Source organism: Macaca mulatta, chromosome 4 (assembly GCF_049350105.2).
Source record: "Macaca mulatta isolate MMU2019108-1 chromosome 4, T2T-MMU8v2.0, whole genome shotgun sequence".
NCBI classification, from domain to species: Eukaryota; Metazoa; Chordata; class Mammalia; order Primates; family Cercopithecidae; genus Macaca; species Macaca mulatta.
Window position 1 is genome coordinate 155528681 of NC_133409.1, and position 19215 is coordinate 155547895.

The following is a 19215-nucleotide window of genomic DNA, read 5'->3' on the forward strand; positions in this document are numbered from 1 at the left end:
CAGGCTGGAGTGCAGTGGCTCGATCTCCGCTTGCTGCAAGCTCTGCCGCCTCCCGGGTTCACGCCATTCTCCTGCCTCAGCCTCTGGAGAAGCTGGGACTACAGGCGCCCGCCACTACGCCTGGCTTTTTTTTTTTTTTTTGTATTTTTAGTAGAGACGGGGTTTCACCGTGTGTGCCAGGATGGTCTCCATCTCCTGACCTTGTGATCCGCCCGCCTCAGCCTCCCAAAGTGCTGGGATTACAGGCGTGAGCCACCGCGCCCGGCCGAAAAATGTCATCTTTTAAAGCTTGCGGTTGGCCTTACAGGAGAGAATTTGTAAGGAAAAAAGGATTTGGTGTCATTGATGCCATGGGAAATGTTTTAGGAAGTGTAAATATCAAGAAGGCAAGTAAAATGAAGACCAAAGGATATCAAATGGATTCAAAAATGAGGTCATTAGCAAAAATTATCACTATGTGGACCATCAGGAATAGGAGTCAGAATGCTTCCACCCATTGCCTCCTGGGCTACAGTCTTACCAATTGCTTGAGTCAGGTGAGACAGCACATACTCACACACCACAAGTTATATAAAGCAGTTTATTACTTACAGATAGGCAGCAAGAGACAACAGAAGCCTAAGATTCATAACAAGCTAGTCCTCCTGCATGACTGGCACCTGTTGATTCTGTAAACTGCAAGGGCCTCCCTCTGATTGGTTCCAGTAGCATGTATCAGATGTGGGGAGGCCATCAACCTCTTATTTAGGAACCTAAATAAGTCTGTGGAGTAGGGGCCCTTGGAGGCAGCCCCACTACCAGCCCTTGGATTGCCTCCTCCCAAGTTAGCCTTTTGTATTTAATTGTCAGATTAAATTTGTCAAATTTGATCCCCATTCTGCTGCCAGGCTAGCAAAGTATGATAAAGTTTTTCAATGGCCTTGCCAAAGGCTATTCCAAGGGGAAGAAGTAAAATCAATTGGTTATGCCAGGGCCAAGGGCTCTGGTCTATTAAATCATCAATATTGCAACTAGATAATATTGTATCATCCAATTCTCCCTTCTGGAGGTTGGATAGCCATCAGCCTGGGGCCACCCTGCACAAGGCTGTGACAGCCTCATGTCCTGACTGCCAAGGGCACAATGCAAGGTTAGGCAAACCACCCTGGATGGGAAAAGAGCCTAGAATGCTAGACACCAACCAAATAAGAAAAGATTCCAGGTTGTGGGCATGGTGATCTATAGCCATGGCTCGTTGGATCACCCTGAACATCTGCTGCAACACTGGGTTGTGAGCCAATCTACCCAGGCTGTGCCATTCTTTTCATGACAGCAGAATGTTCTGCCACTCCTCATCAACTACCTGAGATAGCCAAGAAAACATGTCTTCTCTTGGTTTTTGCCCATAGCTGTCCTTGAGATCACTAATTTGTCTTTCTGTGAAGGAGAGCATTTTGATGATTTCTTGCTGAGCTACCCCAACATTCTTGCACTGCTGGGTAAAGATGGGCTGCGTCATGCACATTCATTCCTTCTTAAGTGCCTCAGAGACTCTTCTTATAGCCTCTTGGGTGTCTTAGGGTCTGAGTATCCATTTCCCAAGATCTCCATCCTGGAGAATGAGCAATCGCATATGTGTCCCAAAGCTAGAGGACAGAGTTGCATATTCCTCTGTTTCCATATTCCTTTCTCTCTGCCTCAATTCATGCAGCCAGCTCATTCACATCTGTGGGGAGGTGACATATGTCCCACTTATCATTCCTCCTTCCCCATAAAACATCCTGAAGCATGTCTGGCTCCTGCAGCCCTCTGCCCTGGACTGGGTACTAAAGGGCATTGCCCCTCCCTCTTAGCCCATAAGTCATGGTTCTGTCAGACCAGACCCTACTGCTATACCAATTTTATGAAGCAGGTTCACTAATTACCTGTCCCAAAGGAGAACTCTCACCGAATGAAGAATAGCAAAAAATCATCACTGTGCTAACCACCGGGAATCAGAACATTTCCACCCACAGCATCCTGGGCTGCAGTTTTACTAATTGCCTCAGTCAGATGAGACAGACTACATTCACATGCCACAAGTTATATGAATCAGGTTTATTATTCACAGATAGGCAGTAAGAGACAACAGAAGCCTAAGATGCACAGCAAGCCAGTCCCCCAAGGTTCAAGAAAACTGCCAGGGTGGATGCAGTCTCCACTGCATGCTCCCCATTTGCACCACACCTAAGGGACCCTGAAAGGTAACCCACCCTGGGTTATATACCTCAGGGGCAACAGGATGCACTGGGCAAAGCTTTGAAGGACATCTTTTTAGGGAAGGCAATCCAGGGCCCTATCCCAGCTTCTGTCCCCTTGGTCTCTAATGCCAGGAGTGAGGATGCAGAAGGGACCCCATGGGGAAGGAGAGATTGGGGGAGGCAATTTCTCCTCTCCCCACCCTCTTTCTCACCCCTTGTACATTAAACTCCTCCTTGCCCCCGTGCTGGGGGGCACTTGGAGGCTTTCTCTGGGAAAGGGTTTTTAGCTTGAACTTTAATAGACCTGGGTGGATCAGGAAGAAGGACCCTGTACTTCTGTCCTTAATCAGATGAGGGCCAGGCATGTGAGAACCTTATATTCAGGCATGTCCTGGAGGACCGAACCCACAGAATGATGATGGCGCAAAGTACCACAAAAGAGCGGAGGAAAAGTCTCTCTGACTGCACCCTAGGGTTTCATTTCTGCAAACAGATGACTGGGCCCCTGTTCATCCCCAACCTCACTGGCAGATTAGGCCTAAGAGGAGGGGATACCACCACTTGCACATGTCCCTGTTGAACAGCTCTCATATGCTGGAGCAGCTGCGAGTTGATGGGTGTCTGATTTCTGAATATGATTTATCCAAATTCACTCACATTTCAGATGTGGATTTATTTTCCAAGGGAATGTTGAGATTGCCACCATTAAAGGAAACTCAGTTACTTGCATAAAGTGGCAAAGACCTTCTTGACCCAACTCTAGTCAGCCTCCTTTGTAAGTACTGAAAGCCCAGACCATGGGTTTTTCTCTTTGGTTCACTTATTCTAGTTTTAGCAAGAATCCTGCTAAGTTTAGTGAAAAATCTTCACCCTTGGTCTGATCACCCTAGATATTTTATCAAATTCCTTATGTCTCACCTTGATATCTTATTACCCTGGCCTCCTGGCTTTTTGTTGTTGTTGTTGTTTGCTTATTTGTTTGTTTTTGAGACAGAGTTTTGCTCTTGTTGCCCAGGCTGGAGTGCAATGGCGCAATCTCAGTTCACTGCAACCTCTGCCTCCCAGGTTCAAGCGACTCTCCTGCCTCAGCCTCTCGAGAAGCTGGGATTACAGGCATGCGCCACCACACCTGGCTAATTTTGTATTTTTAGTAGAGACAGGGTTTCTCCATGTTGGTCAGGCTGGTTTTGAACTCACGACCTCAGGTGATCCACCCACCTCAGCCTCCCAAAGTGCTGGGATTACAGGGGTAAGCCACGGTGCCTGGCCTTCCTGGCCTGTCTTTAGAAAAAAAAAAAAAAATCTGTTAGGTCAGTTTAGCAAAGAATTACCCTACTTCTCAGTAATTTTTCAGCCACTAACCCCCGCCCTGAACCTTTGCTATAAACCTTCACTTGTTCTTTTGTATTTGGAGTTAAGCCTGATCTCCCCTACTGCAAAACTCCATTATAGTAGTCCCTTGAATAAAATCTGCCTTACCATGTTTAGCTAGTGTCATGAATAATTTTTCTTTAACTAAAAAACATAACAGAATAGCACAGATCAATACTAATAAATCCAAAAACACTAAAGAAAAAAGGTATAATCTAATTGGCTTACAGTAAGGGACAGTTGAAATAATATTAATTGATGGCATATAATCAATTAGTAATAAAATGTAAATTAATTTTATTTCAGATATGCTCTAAATTCCAAAAAAGCATAGGAGAAGGAAGAGACTTCTTATCTGGATACAAATATTTTAATGTAACCAAATAACTAAATTTTATTAAACAAGTATGAAGTTTAACCTAATTTATGAGTAAAAACATATGCCAAAAAGAATAAACTGGAGTGCATCAATCTCCTGAGAATTTGAGACACAAATAGTTTTAAACACATATGAAAATGGGTACTTCTAATAACAAATAGGTAATAAAGGAATGTGACTTTTAGAAATAAGTCCATTTAAATACCATCTGTGAACAATAAATTCTTCAAACTCTTTCAGAGCTGCCGGTGGCTGGAGCCCTGTCTTCCAAATGGATGAGAGGCACCTACCGGCCAAGGGTTCAGGTGACATCACAAGAAATGGCGCGGATTCTTACTGCCCTGTGTCTTGGCTTCCGCATCAGCGAACTCCGCCTTCGGTCTTCCAGGCGGCCTGTATTGCTTAGGTGGTAGCAGTGGCCCTACCAGCCCAGCCCCACAGTCCCTGGGACTCCAGTCTTTGGCTCTTACCAACCCTACCTGCGCTGTGGTGCTCGGGCCCAACTCCTCACCTGGATGCAGTGGCTTAGGGGTTGGGTGAACAGACTGACTTGAGCTCGGAGTCCTGAGCCCAGACCTTTCAGGCCAGGGGCAGTCCAAGTTTGGAGACCCAGTCCCTTCTATGTTTCCAGATCTGCGAAATTCAGTAAAACTATACCCAAATGACCAGTACGGGCCACGGGGCACTGAGAATGCAGAGAATCATGAGAGCCACTCTCCTTCCTCGCGCCCAGATCCCAACAGTCACCAGAACACTGCGGATCCCACTCTCTGCTCCCCAACGACAGTTACCTTGGCAAGTCAAGACCCCAGCCATTGTCACCAGAGGAGAGAGGCAGAGGGAGATTTGGCTACAAAGAAAAGGAAGACAATGTGATCTTGAATCAGGATACTACGCTGCTGACTTTGAAAATGGGAGGAGGAGGTATGAGCCAAGGAATGTCCTTGTAGAACCTGGAAAGACCAAGGAAAGCTGCTTCACCTCTGGCACTTCTGGAGGGTGTTAGAAACCCTGTCTGACATTTTCATTTTGGTCCACTGAAACTGATTGCAGATTTCTGACCCCTAGACCTGTAAGGGAATAAAGACATATTTTTTAGGCACCAGACCTGAGTTTAAGAGACCTTAGTCTCTTAACGCCAAGTTAGAAGCTGCATAGTCAAGCCACCTACAACCCCCGGGGCAGGGCAAAGATAGGGACCCACATGATACTCCTTTTAGAACGACTCTGTATTCACACCCTTAACTCGAGTTGAGTTTAGTGAAACAAGAAATTATCCAAGCTGAAGTAGAGAGAGAGAGAGGGAGAGAGAGAGACCCATAAGGGAATATTTCTGCCCAGTTTCCATTTCGCGTGGGTGGCACACGTGACAACCACTACATTACAAAAACCACCATACACCTAGGAGCTATCTTTAAAATTTGAAATGGACATTTCCTGAATGGCTTGCATTCAGTATTGTGAAACTATTTTTTCTTTTAGAGCATTTTCATATTTGTGGCCCTTTTTTTCTTTCCTTCTGTATTCCATTTATCAAAACCAACAATACCCAAAATCCATGATTCAAGACAAAGGAAGGCTTTCGCCCAGTGACCCAAATCCTCACAAATACCATGTCATCATGTCAGGAAACTTCAGGCAGAATAAGGAGGAATTTTATTTCAATACCATTGTCCATACTGTCCTATGCCTTTTTCTGTATCCTTCCAATACACCCAAACATTAACCTCTTGATTACAAAAAAAAAAAGACATTTTAGAAACCAGGATGCAAAGGGAGGGGCTTTGGAGACCTTTAGCATTTTCTGTCAAGGAAACGCTTTGCCATAAGAGACTGTGGAATGAGGTGGGGTGAGGGGACCACCTGTGACCAGTTATCTTCCTGGCCAGCAAGACGGCAGGGGACTGAGTGTAATCAGGTGTCTTCCAAGAGGTGGCAAGCATGCCAGTCAGATAATTTAACTTAGTTTCTTCCCCTCCTCACACAATTTGCCACCATTCCCTCTGGCATTAGTCATTCAGCTACTGCCTCACCCACTGTATTTTGTGTAACTCTGTAATTTTAATTTTGGTATTGTACTGTACATCCTGATAATATATTTTGTTTCTTAGATTTAACTTTGCACTGAAAACTCCACCTGTTGTGGTATATATACATCTGCTTCATTAGCTGTGACTCCCGCAGAACATGAAACTTCATACAAACTTGTATTCACTGCAGTATTTACTCATTCTGGTGATGGACATGCAGGTTACCCCAACTCTCTGCTGCCTGAAGTTGCTGCAGTGACTAGATTCTATGAAGCCACTACAGAGCTAAGCTGGAATTTCACTGAGAGACATTTGTAGAAGTGGAATTGCTGGGTAGTCATCAAAAAGGCTATACAGAAATAAACACTTGTTTAATGCCCATACAGTGAAATCTAAGACCTAGATTGTTAAGATTAATGGGCGCCTGTAGTCCCAGCTACTAGGGAGGCTGAGACAGGAGAATGGCATGAACCCGTGAGGCAGAGCTTGCAATGACCCGAGATCACGCCACTGCACTCCAGCCTGGGCAACAGAGCAAGACTCCGTCTCAAAATAAATAAATAAATAAATAAATAAATAAAATAAACGATCTTACCTTCATTTCATGTAGAAATTCATACTTTTAAGATTTTTAGTATGACAAATCAAAACACAGGAAGTATACCTAGCTCACTGTGGTCTCAGAAAAATTCCCAGGGGAAAGTGCCTTGCGGTAAATCTAAAACAATGAGTAAACTTATGGTAAAGAATGACGGATTTGGGAGAATCATCCAACTGAATGAAAATTAGACATGAATGAAATGTCCTCCCATAGTAATTGAATCTGTCAGCAGTGACCTAAACCTGTGAAACCAGAGAGCTTACACGGCTCCGTCACCCCCACAACCCTCATGGCCTGATTTCAGCCCTTTAGGGAGAGCTTTGTTTGGTTCTAGGGCTTCCTGAGGGATGCAGGATAAATTCTCTGACTTTAACACCTTCTCTGTGGATTTTTCTGGGCCAAATTCACAGAAGTGGAACACTAGAAACTTCCTTTTTCAGTTCTTTGAATTTGGTTTTAAGATCAGCGATATTTTTCTGTGAGGAAGCTGCCTCTCTTTTTATTTAGACAGAGGTACAAGGCAGGAAAAGACTTTTTCTTTTCCTTTTTTTTCTGTTTCCTTAAAACACACAAGATTGAGCTCAGGCGTTCTCTTTATCAAAGTCTTCCTGTAGCCAAAAGAGGGTCTGGCTGATTGTCACTTGTAGAAAAAAGCCAAAAGAACAAGAATGAGGTATAATTAAAAACAGAGTGAGTTTTATTATCCATGCTAGCAACAGGGAGTGTGGCCGGCCAAAAGTTGCCACTCTTCAATTTCTAGAGAGAGGCCAAACATTTTAAGAAGAGGAGCTTGTAATGCAGAGGGGCAAGAGGCAGGAGGTACCCAGTGGGTGTCTCATTCTGATGGCTTATCTTGAATTACTGTTTCAACTGGTGAAGGGGCCAGTGACACGTAGGCCCAATCAAGTTACAAATTAATGATGGTCAATCTAGCAGATAATCTCTAGCCAACAGTGAATATTGTCCTTGAATTAATCTCCTACTGGAGAGATAATTCTGGAGATGCCTGGTCTGCATCAGGATTCAGCCCCTGAAGCTTCTAAGGAAATATATGACCAGATAAGAGGGCATGGTATGAGTTTAACAAGCATCCAGGTAAATAAATGAGCATAAGGCATGGGAGCATAATATGGGAAAGGGAAGGCAGTTTTAATGCCCATTCCAAGGCAGTAATTCAAGACAAAAGAAAACACATCTGCAGTTTGTCTCAAAGCTATGTCTAGAAACTAGGGAGAAAGAAGGAAAGAAACAAAGTTTTTAAAACATGGTTTGAAGCTAAGCTGTTTGGTTACATTCCAACCTCCCACAAGATTTTGCTGTTTTTTGTTGTTATCAAAACAAGTAATAGGCCAGGTGCAGTGGCTCACACCTGTAATCCTAGCACTTTGGGAGGCTAAGGCGGGCGGATCGCCTGAGGTCAGGAGTTTGAAACCAGCCTAGCCAACATGGTGAAACTCCGTCACCACTAAAAACACAAAAAAAGTAGCCAGGCATGGTAGTGGGCACCTGTAATCCCAGCTACTTGGGAGGCTGAGGCAGAAGAACTGCTTGAACCCAGGAGGCGGAGGTTGCAGTGAGCCAAGATCATGCCACTGTACTCCAGCCTGGGCAACAGAGCAAGACATCATCTCAAAAAAAAAAAAAAGGTAATCAGAGCCTGGACAACATAGTGAGACCTCATCTCTACTACAAAAAAAGTAGAGACCAGCATGGTGGTACTCATGGTTGTGCATGCCTGAAGCCCCAGCTACTTGGGAAGCTGAGGCAAGAAGATTGTTTGAGTCCAGGAGTTCGAGGCTGCGGTGAGCTAAGATCGTGCTACTGCACTCCAACCTGGGTGACAAAGCAAGGTTCTTTCTCATTCATTCATTCATAAGTACATACAGAAACTACAATAATTTGGATGGAGAGTTTATTGAAACAATTGGGTAAGGAGTTACATGTTGATTATAGAGGAAAAAGAAAGTTATGGAATTGTCTTCTTTACTACAATGAAACTTTAAATGGCAAACTTTAAGTGACACAATCTTAAATTATAAAAGAGAAGAGAAATTGATTTGTTTCTAAGTGTCCACTCACCTATTTTATGAAAAATCCTCTCTGTGCTTAGGGGTAAAGAGCGGATTGTCCAATTCTCTGCTTTGCTGAAAGGAGAACCCTCTTCCTTCTTAGAAATCCCTGAAAAAATTATCTTGGATGGAAACTCACAAGTCCAACTCTTGCTGTTTTAAGGAAGCCAGTCTCATTGGTGAGCACGCCCCAGGTGCCTACTCAGATAGACACCATGGGAAAGTGGGGTGGGGCTCAGAGCAGGCAGGCAATTGCAGAGCATGGCGGGAGAGGAGGGCGCTGGTGATGTGAGCTTCAGCTTGCTCAGGATAAAGGAAGGAGAACAGAGGTTCTTGAGATGGCTCTGGATGAAGGAGGGAGAATGTAAGTTGTTTTATGCGTTTGATAATCTAGGAGTGAGGAAAAGGTACAATGTTTCCACCCAGTTCTGAACTAGCGGTCTTTTGTGTGTTAGGCAAGTGTGTGATAACCATTATACCATGAAACATGTCGGTAGAATTCCCTCCAAGTGGAGGATGGTATGTGTATGTCTGGACAATTCAGGTTTGGAAACATTTCCTGTTCACATGATGGTTTTTTTTGTTTGTTTTTTTGTCTGTAATCCTTTCATATCTCTCAGACTTTTCACTTATAAAATCAACAATATCACATCCTGATTGATATTTGCCTACCACAAATGAGTAGCTGTGTTCACTAAATATATTTGCTAGATTGCCCAGCAACCTATTCATAATACCCAAAAGAACTAGAGACATCCCAAGTGCCAGCCATCACATGAATAAGTTTGCATAGAATAATCAGTTCCAGTAAGAAAGAACAATCTACAACTGTATGTATGAACCTTACAAACTTGACCAAAATAAACCAGACACAAAACAGGATGCATTCTGTGGTTCCACTGATTTAAATTACAAAGCTAGCAAGACTCCCTTCAGCTGTTAGAAGTCAGAATAGTGATTCCCTCTGGGAAGAGTGGATAGTGACTAGAAAAGGACCAGAAATGCTGTTGAGCCATGTGCTGGTTAGGTGGGTATGTTCAGTTTAAGTAGAATCATCAACATAGACATTTACATGAGGGAGAGATTGATTTTTTGAACAAGGAATTGGCTGATGCAACTGTGGGCTGTCTAGTAAGTGCTAAATCCATAGGACAGGCTGTTAGAAAAGGCAAGCCATCAGTAAGGGCAGACCAGAAACAATGAAGAAAACTAATGAAACGAAAAGTTGGCTGTTTGAAAAGTTCACTGAAATTGACAAACATTTAGCAAGATTGACCAAGGGAAAAAGAAGATTCAGATTACTAAACTCAGCAATTTAAGTGGAGGCATTACTACCAATTTTGCAGAAGAAAGGATTATTAAAGAACACTATGGACAATTACATGCCAGCAAATCGGATAACCTAGATGAAGTGGACAACCTCCTAAAAGCACACAATCTACCAAAATTTAATCATAAACAGAAATCTGAATAGATCTATAACTAGTAAAAATATTCAAGAAGTAATCAGTAATATCCCAGCAAAGAAAAGTCCAGAACCAGATGGCTTCACTATCGAATTCTACCAAATTTAAAGAATTAACACCAATCTTTCTTACATTCTTCCACAAAATCAAAGAGGAGGGAATATTTACGACTCATTTTATGAGGCTAGCATTATCCTGATACCAAAGCTAGGCAGAGACATTACAGAAAATGAAAATTACTGAGCAATATCCCTTATGAATATTCACGCAAAATTCCTCAAAAAAATACTGGCAAACTGAATTTAGCGAAGTATTGAAAGGTTTATATACCATAACCAAGTAGGATTTGTTCCTGGAATGTGAGGATGATTCAGCATACAAAAGTCAATGCAATATATACCACATTAACTGAATGAAGAGAAAAAAACTATAATCATCTTAACTGATACAGAAAAAGTATTTGACAAAATTCAGCACCTTTTTGCCAGGTGCGGTGGCTCACACCTGTAATCCCGGCACTGTGGGAGGCTGAGTCAGGCAAATAACTGGAACTCAGGAGTTCGGAGGGGAAAAAAAAAAGCCTGCCCGCTCTGAGCCCCACTCCCCATTTCCCATGGTGTCTGAGTAGGCGCCTGGGGCGAGCAGGATCCCTCCTCACAGGTGAGACTGGCTTCCTTGGAAAAGGAGTTTTCCTCCAAGACAATTTTCTCAGGGACTTCTAAATGTGGTGGTGTACACCTGTGGTCCTCGCTACTTGGCAGGATGAAGTCGAAGGATTGCTTGAGCCCTGGAGGTCCAAGCTGTAGTGAGCCAAGATCACGGCCACTGCACTCCAGCTTGGGTGGCAGAGCAAGACCCTGTCAAAACACACACACACACACACACACACACTCCAGCTTGGGTGGCAGAGCAAGACCCTGTCAAAACACACATATACACACACTCCAGCTTGGGTGGCAGAGCAAGACCCTGTCAAAACACACACACACACATACACACACTCCAGCTTGGGTGGCAGAGCAAGACCCTGTCAAAACACACACACACACATACACACACTCCAGCTTGGTGGCAGAGCAAGACCCTGTCAAAACACACACACACACACACACACACTCCAGCTTGGGTGGCAGAGCAAGACCCTGTCAAAACACACACACACATACACACACACACACACACACACACACACACACACACACACACAATTTAAACCAGGAACAGAAGGAAACTTCCTCAACATAATGCCCAATTATGAAAAACATACAACTAATATCATTCTCAACAGCGAAAGACTGAAAATTTTTCTCCTACAATCAGGAATAATGGATGCCCACTTTCACCATGTCATTCAGCACAGCATTGGCCAGGAAAAAGTAAAATTATCTATGTTCACAGATAACATGACTTTTTTTTGAGAGACGGGATCTCTCTTTGTCACCCAGGCTGGAGTGCAGTGGAGCAATTATGCCTCACTGCAGCCTCGACTTCCCTGGCTCAAGCGATTACCCTGCCTCATCATCCGGAGTAGCTGGGACCACAGGCGCGTGCCACCACGCTCGGCTAATAAAAAATTAAATTAAAAAAAAATTTTAGAGACTGGGGTCTCGCTATGTTGCCCAGGCTGGTCTCGAACTCCTGGGCTCAAGCGATCTTCCTGCCTCGGCCTCCCAAAGTGCTGGGATTACAGGTGTGAGCCACTAAGCCCGGCCGTGACATGATTTTTATATATAGAAAACCCTGAAAATTACACACACACACACCCCCCCCCAAACTGTTACAGCAAATAAAGAAATTTAGCAAAACAAGGATAAACAATCCACATGAGTTTCAGCAGAGAGCGCGGTGGGAAGCGGAGCGCGGCCAGCTGCTCTGGGGCCCTGCAGACCCTCTGGTCTTGGACCTAAGGAAGAGGCGGAGGCCCGGTCCCGCGGCGGCTTCTGCTCTGCAGGCTCCCAGAGTCCTTGCTGTGTCTCCCACCGGCCAGGCCCAGGCCCGAGGCAGCGGCGAACCTCTCTTCCCTTCCCACCTGGGTGACCTGGTGGCCATCTGGTCTCCCAGACAACCCTGCCCCGCCTAGACTAAGCCCCGGCTAACCGCCAGGACGCAGCGTCTTTGTGTGGCGGCGGGTGGTGGGGGCGGGAAGAACCGCGCAGAGGCTGCCGGGGTGTGCAGGGACCGGGAAGGCGGAGCTGGGGCTGCAGATTCGTTCGCCTCTTTCCGCCACTGCGCCACGCGAATTGGGTCCAGAAGGTGCAGTTAAGTTTCTTCCCAGAAACTGTCAAGGTGGTGGTATGTTTCTTGCCCTTGCACTTTTAGTGTACTAAAATCAATGGCCAAACTCTACTATTTATAGCAATCGAAGTATTCACCCATGCGCCCAATTTCTTTGCAAATACCAAGCAGGAAAACCTCAGGTAGATGGAGGGAGCAGATAATTTGATTTTTGTTTTCCTTAATTTCACTATAGTGTCCTCCTCCACACATATAAGGGTGAAGTTTTCTTTTTTAAGATGAAACAAATTTGTCATTAATGAAAGCATTGTCAAAATCTTACTTCTCAAAGATCCTGAGCTTCAGAATCACCTGGAAGCTCTAAAAATTAAGACTTCCACAAGCCTTAACGGTACCAGAGACCCTCTGCACTAGAAGAGGGTATGGCAGGGAATCTTAGGGATAGTCCACCTGGAGAATCACTAGCATAAGTTCTGGGCTTCACATTCCCTCAGAAGAGTCCCATGAACCTGTGGTCAGCAGCTTAGGGCTGGTCTTCTTTACTGATCTGAGGGACAATAGGAAGCTTAGGACTCCCTGCATGGCATCTCTCCCGCCCAGTGGAGAAGAGCTCAACAAATTTCCTCATTAACTACAAAGTCAAATGGAAGCATATGCTACGAAAATGCCACAAAAAAGCTGTTGCTAGATGAAAATGTCTAAATTTGCTTTAAATTATCATGGGGGTTGGCAGAGGGAGGAGAGCCTAACTGTTGAAGTAGGATCATGGAAATAAGGAGGTCCATAATATTCTCTATAATCATTTTTGTGTGTGTGTGCCATAAACAGAGGTTTATAAAACTACCTAGTATAGCATGGTGGTCAAAAACACCAGTTCTGGAGACAAACACACCTGGTAGTGTCCCTTCCTAGCTAGCATAACCTCAATACATTGTTCTAAGCCTTAACTTGCTCAAATGTAAACCGGAAATGACAAGGATAGATCTTGACTAAAGAGGCTTGACAAGGCTAAAAGTAATTCTAAAAATAAAAGCAGTAACTACTTTTGTAAGTTAAGCACTGTCTGAAACATTTCAGGGAGTTTTTCTTAATTGAGTTTATAATTCTATGAGGTAGACACTGTTTCCGTATCCATTTTACCAACTCGGATAGAGTCATGAAGAAGCCAAAGAGCTTGCCTAAAATCCTACATATGATGAGAAAGTGGCAGAGGAAGGAATTGTACCCCGATATTTTGGCTCCAAAGATCCCTGCCAGATCTGCCCTGCCAGTTCATAAGGACTGGGGAGATGCCTCCTCTCTATACTCCCATCCAAATTCTCCGCAATCTGTACGTCTGTTGCTCCAGTTTTTGCTTATGGCATATTGACTGCTTGTGTGCCTCTTTCTTCTCCTTGAGAGTTAGGATTGTGTAATCTTGTCCTGCATGTCTCTGGCACTCCTAGTGACAACATAGGGTCACAATTGTCTGGCACATTGTTTGTAGCTCAATAATTTATTTTTCTTTTTTAAAAAAAATTGAAATGGGGGTCTGGCGATGTTGCCCAGGCTGTCTCAAACTTATGGCTCAAGTGATCATCCCGCCTAAGCCTCCCAAAGTGCTGGGATTACAGGCGTGAACCACTGCGCCCAGCCAATAATTTATTTTAATTAATAAGAAATAAATGTGTTTACAACAATTTTTTTTTTAATTAGAGATGGTGTTTCCCTATATTGCCCAGGCTGGAGGGCAGTGGCTTTTCACAGACACAATCATTGCACATGCAGCCTCAAATTCCTGGGCTCAAGGATCTTCCTGATTTACTTAGTCTTCAGAGTAGCTAGAACTACAGGTACACCACTATGTCCAGTTTAACAATATTTTTTATCTTTTTCTTTCTTTTTTCCTTTAACAATATTTTTAAAGATCATTGTTGCTGCTAATCTGGTCTTGATTTGTTAATTGGGAAATACAGTCTAATTTGTTAATTGGGAATTACAGTCTTTCTTTCAGTTGTTACCCACAGCATTCCAATTATTCATGATCCAGCTGCTACCAGCTCACATGATCTCAAGGTGAGAAGGGGCTTTCTGTTCCTGGCACCCATGGAAGAAAGAATACTAAGTAGGGGAAAAAGTAAGCACAGACTTTCTCCAGACTGGTCTGGCAGCCCAACCACCATCTCTAAGCACAGAGAGTTTGTGGTGTTTATATGCAGTCTGGGGGAAGGCAGCTTGCTTCTAAGTGTGCAGTGAAAGTAGATTGAGGAAGACAGTGAAAAGGGAGAGAAGAACAAAGAAAAGAAAAAATATACTAGCATTTTATCCTCCTTTTCTAAATCAAATAACATTGAACTGTCACATTCCAGGGAAATAATTATTTGTGACATAGGGTACAATCTTGTAACCTTGTGCCTGTTCCCCAGTATATCTCATCCTGAAGCTTCCCTGCTCTGCGGCAAATGCTAATAGTCCCAAGAGCTCAGTCTTACAGGTCCTGGTTCCTAAAAGGCTCATTTTCTGGCACTAGAAAGGTGAAGATCAGAACAAGTTGCATAGATAAGATTAGGACACTGTAGTAGAATTTTTTTAAAAAGCCAAATCATCTGCTCCCTACTCCTCTATCTAATTGAGGTTTTCTTGCCTGGCGTTTGCAAAGAAATTGAGCTCATGGGTGAATACTTTGATTGCTAAAATGATAAAGTTTGGCTGTTGATTTCAGTTCACTAAAAGTACAAGGGCAAGAAATATACCACCACTGTGACAGTTTCTGGAAAGAAAGGGCAGCTTTGAGATTACAGAACCTGGGGCATCTGGAAAACCTCTATTTTTTTCCTGTGGAAGAGACATTGGACCAAAGGCAAGTTTTACTGGTATTGTGGTTATCACATTTGCCCAATACAGTAAAGACCCTTGGTTTGAAACTCAGTAAGTTTTTTTTTTTTTTTAATTTGAACAGAGCTCTTTTGTTTTCTCTGCTGTCCTGGACTTGAAATCGGCTTATCCAAACCCTAGAGAGGCTGACACCCGCATGCTTTCCCCTGCCACCGTTCAGGGCGTTGCCAGCTCCTCCCTCCTGCATGGTCGGCTGGGTTCCACCAGCCCCGCTAGTGTTAACAGGAGGAAGGGTCTCCCTGGTCTGCATCTCCCTGATGGATCTGGTTCTCATCCCAGTGCAGACAGCGGAAAGGGAGGGTTTTCCGCAAGGAGGTGGGCAAGTATTTCTAGAAGGAAAAGAGCTTCTTTTCTAATTAGATCACCGAATACTACACTATACTAGGTTAAGCCATTAGCCAGTCATTTATTATTTTTGTTATGGGAAGCATAATGCTCTATTTTTATAGAATTCCTTCCAATTGAGTTATCATTGAAGCTACTAGTTGGTTACAACTAAACATTAAAACAGGTACAAATTTGAAAACTAATCAGTATTTTTTAAAGTATAAAACAATGGGAAGAACATCTAAATACTAAAAATAGGTTTAAAAATTAGTTCATAGATTCATAGATGCATAAATCTTAACAAATTACCTTTCCAAAATTAATTCTATGCCTCTTCTTTATATAAGTAACTACTAGGAAATATATTTTGTTATACAAAAAAGTACAGACCAATTATTTATCAAGTGTTCCCCAACTTAAATTAGGTCATCGAGTTTTTATATTATAAATAGCAACTGTGAAAGTGTGCAATTCACCATAATAAAAAAAAAAAAATTATCTGGGGGTGTGGAGGGAAAGAGGGAGAATTCAGGACTAGTCTTTTAAGTGAGAAAGAAGACCACTGTTCGCAGTAAGTTTCCGTAGTGTAGTGGTTATCACGTTCGCCTAACACGCGAAAGGTCCCCGGTTCGAAACCGGGCGGAAACACGAACTGGTATTTTCTTTCACCGCTAATTCTACTTTTGAGTATTTTCATTTAAACCAATAGAATCTTTGCTTTTGCCGAGCACGTGAACCCTCAACTTCTGTGCTCCTTCTGTCACCCAGCAACGTGGCGCTGAATCCCGCGTCACACCATTCCCTACCCCAAGCCGAACCCTCACTTTCATCTTCCTTTTCTGATCTCCATCTGAGTGCCCCGGTGGTGGCAACCCCAATAGGCACCGGAGCCCCAGAACCCCACTTGCCTGCACCTCGCAGGTGAGACTGGCTTTCTTGGAATCCAGAGAGCAGCACTTGCGGGTTTTTCGCGGAGGAAGTTTCCTCGGGGATTTCTAAGGAACAGGGTTTCGCTTTGAGCCCGTCGGGGAATTATTGGACTTGCTCTTTTTTTGCTGAAGCACAGAGAGGAAACACTTTTTTTTTTTTTTTTTTTTTTTTTGAGACGGAGTTTCCCTCTTGTTGCCCAGGCTGGAGTGCAGTGGTGCCATCTAGGCTCACTGCAACCCCCGCCTCCCGGGTTCAAGCGATTCTCCTGCCTCAGCCTCCCAAGTAGCTGGAATTACAAGCGCCCACCACCACGCTCGGCTAATTTTTGTATTTTTAGTAGAAATGGGGTTTCGCTATGCTGGCAAGGCTTGTCTTGAATTCCTGAGCTCAGGTGATCTACCCGCCTCGGCATCCCAAAGTGCTGGGATTACAGGCGTGAGGCACCTCGCCTGGCCGAAACAAAATTTTTGACGTCTCTTAAACTTTCACCATGGATTGTGCACTTGAACAAGGATATAAGAGTGTGTTTGAATTCGAACCAATCAAAATAAGTTCAGCATTTTCTCTTCTGTCCGGTTATCTATTTATTACCTCTTAGCTGCAAAATCACTTTTCCTTGCGCGGTAACAATGGAATGGAGGGGGGCCCTTTAAATATTTTCTTTCGCAGTTAGCTCAATGTTACGTTTTGTCAATAGAGGGCGATGGAGAGACATTGCTGGAGGAAACAATCTCGCGTTAGTGTGCACAATGGCCGGGCTCTCGCAGCCTGAGCAGTTTCTCTAGTAGGAACCTCCTGCAGTGCACGGTGGCCAGCAGTATTTGGGGAACCTCCTTTAGAGCATCTCTGGTAACAGACTTCCCCATGAACAGTTTTCCTTGGTAATCTAGATGGCACATGTCCTGCACCTTCCGCTGGAGCACTTTTTTCCTACCCTTCCCACCTCGATGCAGGTCTGGATCTCAGCCCTGGTGGGAAGAGAATACTTCTTTGTGTGCTCTAGCTCAGCCCTCAGCCCTAGGGGTGGTAGCTGCTTCTTATACGGGCTAGTCCTTTATTATTATTATTATTATTATTATTATTATTACTCTTCTTCTTCTTCCTCTTCTTCCTCTTCCTCCTCCTCCTTTTTTTCTTCTTCTTTTTCCTTTTTTTTTAGACAGTCTCCCTCTGTCGCCAGGCTGGAGGGCAGTGGCACGATCTCAGCTCACTGCAAACTTTGCCTTCCGGATTCAAGTGATTCTCCTCCCTCAGGCTCCCAAGTAGCTGGGATTACAGGTGCCCGCCACCACGCCTGGCTAATTTTTTGTGGTTTCACCATGTTGGCCAGGCTGGTCTGGAACTCCTGACCTGAGCTGATCCGCCCACCTCAGCCTCCCAAAGTGCTGGGATTACAGGCATGAGCCACAGCGCCCGGCCAAGTCCTATATTCTTTAGACTTCTCTGCACTTCTTACTAGCCAATCCCTCCTTGTTCTAATCCTCTGATGTAATTACTAATTCCCTGTAATAAACTTTCCTGCTCAAATTACTCTCTCTCTGGAGTGGACCCAGATTGATATACCTCCCTTATGTGGCTCCCTTTAACTGTTTTCTGCTGCTGCTTAGTCTAACCACCATTCTGACTGGCAAGAGCATAGATTAGTTTTGCGTGTTATTTAAATTTATACAAAGAGAATCATATAATATGTGCACTTTTTAGTTTGGCTTCTTAAGTTTAACATTTGGGCATTTTCATATTTTTGTTACAAATTTCATGTTTTAATTACAAATTGTGCTACTTACAACATTCTCTTTAGGCAAATATATTCATACATTCCTGTAGAGAATATAAATATGAGTGAAATTTTAGGTGACAGAGTTTGCATATGTTTAGTTTATTAGATATTGCCAAATAATTTTTCAAAAAGGTTGTACTATCTGAAGTTCCCTCTAATAGTATATGAGGGGAATTTAAAATGTTTGTGGAAAAATGGAATTAAAAGATAAAAAAATTATAAACTTTATTTCTCAATATAATCATCATCAAGTTCAAGACACTTTTGTAAGCAATGATATAAGCCACTTAGTCTATCCCTAAAGAATTGAGGGTCCTGGGAATTTAAACATGTCAATGCAGTGTTTTTTACATTATTAGCTAAAGAGAAATGGGTGTCCCTTATTGATTTGTTAAGATTAGGAAACAAAAGCCAGAAGGAGCCAAATCAGGACTGTAAGATGGATGCCTAATGATTTCCCTTTGAAACTCCTGCAAAATTGCCTTTGTTTAATGAAAGGAATGAGCAGGAGCGTTGTCATGGTGGAAAACTCTCTGGTGCAGCGTTACTAGGAATTTCTCTGCTACAGCTTTGACTTTCTCAAAAAACTCTAATAGTAAGCAGATATTATTGTTCTTTGGCCCTCCAGAGAGTCCACAAGCAAAATGCCTTCAGCATCCCAAAAAACTATTACCATGACCTGTGCTCTTGACTGGTTCACTTTTGCTTTGACTGGACTATTTCCGTCTCTTGGTAGCCATTGCTTTAATTTTCTTTGTCTTCAGGATTGTACTGGTAAAGCCATGTTCCAACCGCTGTGACAGTTGTTTGAAGAAACGCTTCAGGATCCTGATCCCACTTGTTTAAATTTTCCATTGAATGCTATCGTCTTGTTTACAACCAACCTGGATGCAATGGTTTGGATACCCGTCAAGTGGAATGTCTGCTCAACTTTAAT

General features: G+C 43.4%; 1 long non-coding RNA gene and 1 other non-coding gene across 2 annotated transcripts; one reads left to right on the plus strand and one right to left on the minus strand.

The window, feature by feature from the left end:
• Nucleotides 1–569: 569 nt before the first annotated feature.
• LOC114677667 (uncharacterized) lies at nt 570–12265 on the minus strand. The gene is made up of 2 exons (XR_003729072.2): nt 3138–12265; nt 570–1705 (listed from the first exon to the last, which is right to left on the minus strand). It is a non-coding gene; the product is annotated as an uncharacterized LOC114677667 (long non-coding RNA).
• Nucleotides 12266–16146: 3881 nt separating this feature from the next.
• On the plus strand, nt 16147–16219 carry TRNAV-AAC (transfer RNA valine (anticodon AAC)). Its single transcript has one exon. It is a non-coding gene; the product is annotated as a tRNA-Val (tRNA).
• The last annotated feature ends 2996 nt before the right edge of the window (nt 16220–19215 follow it).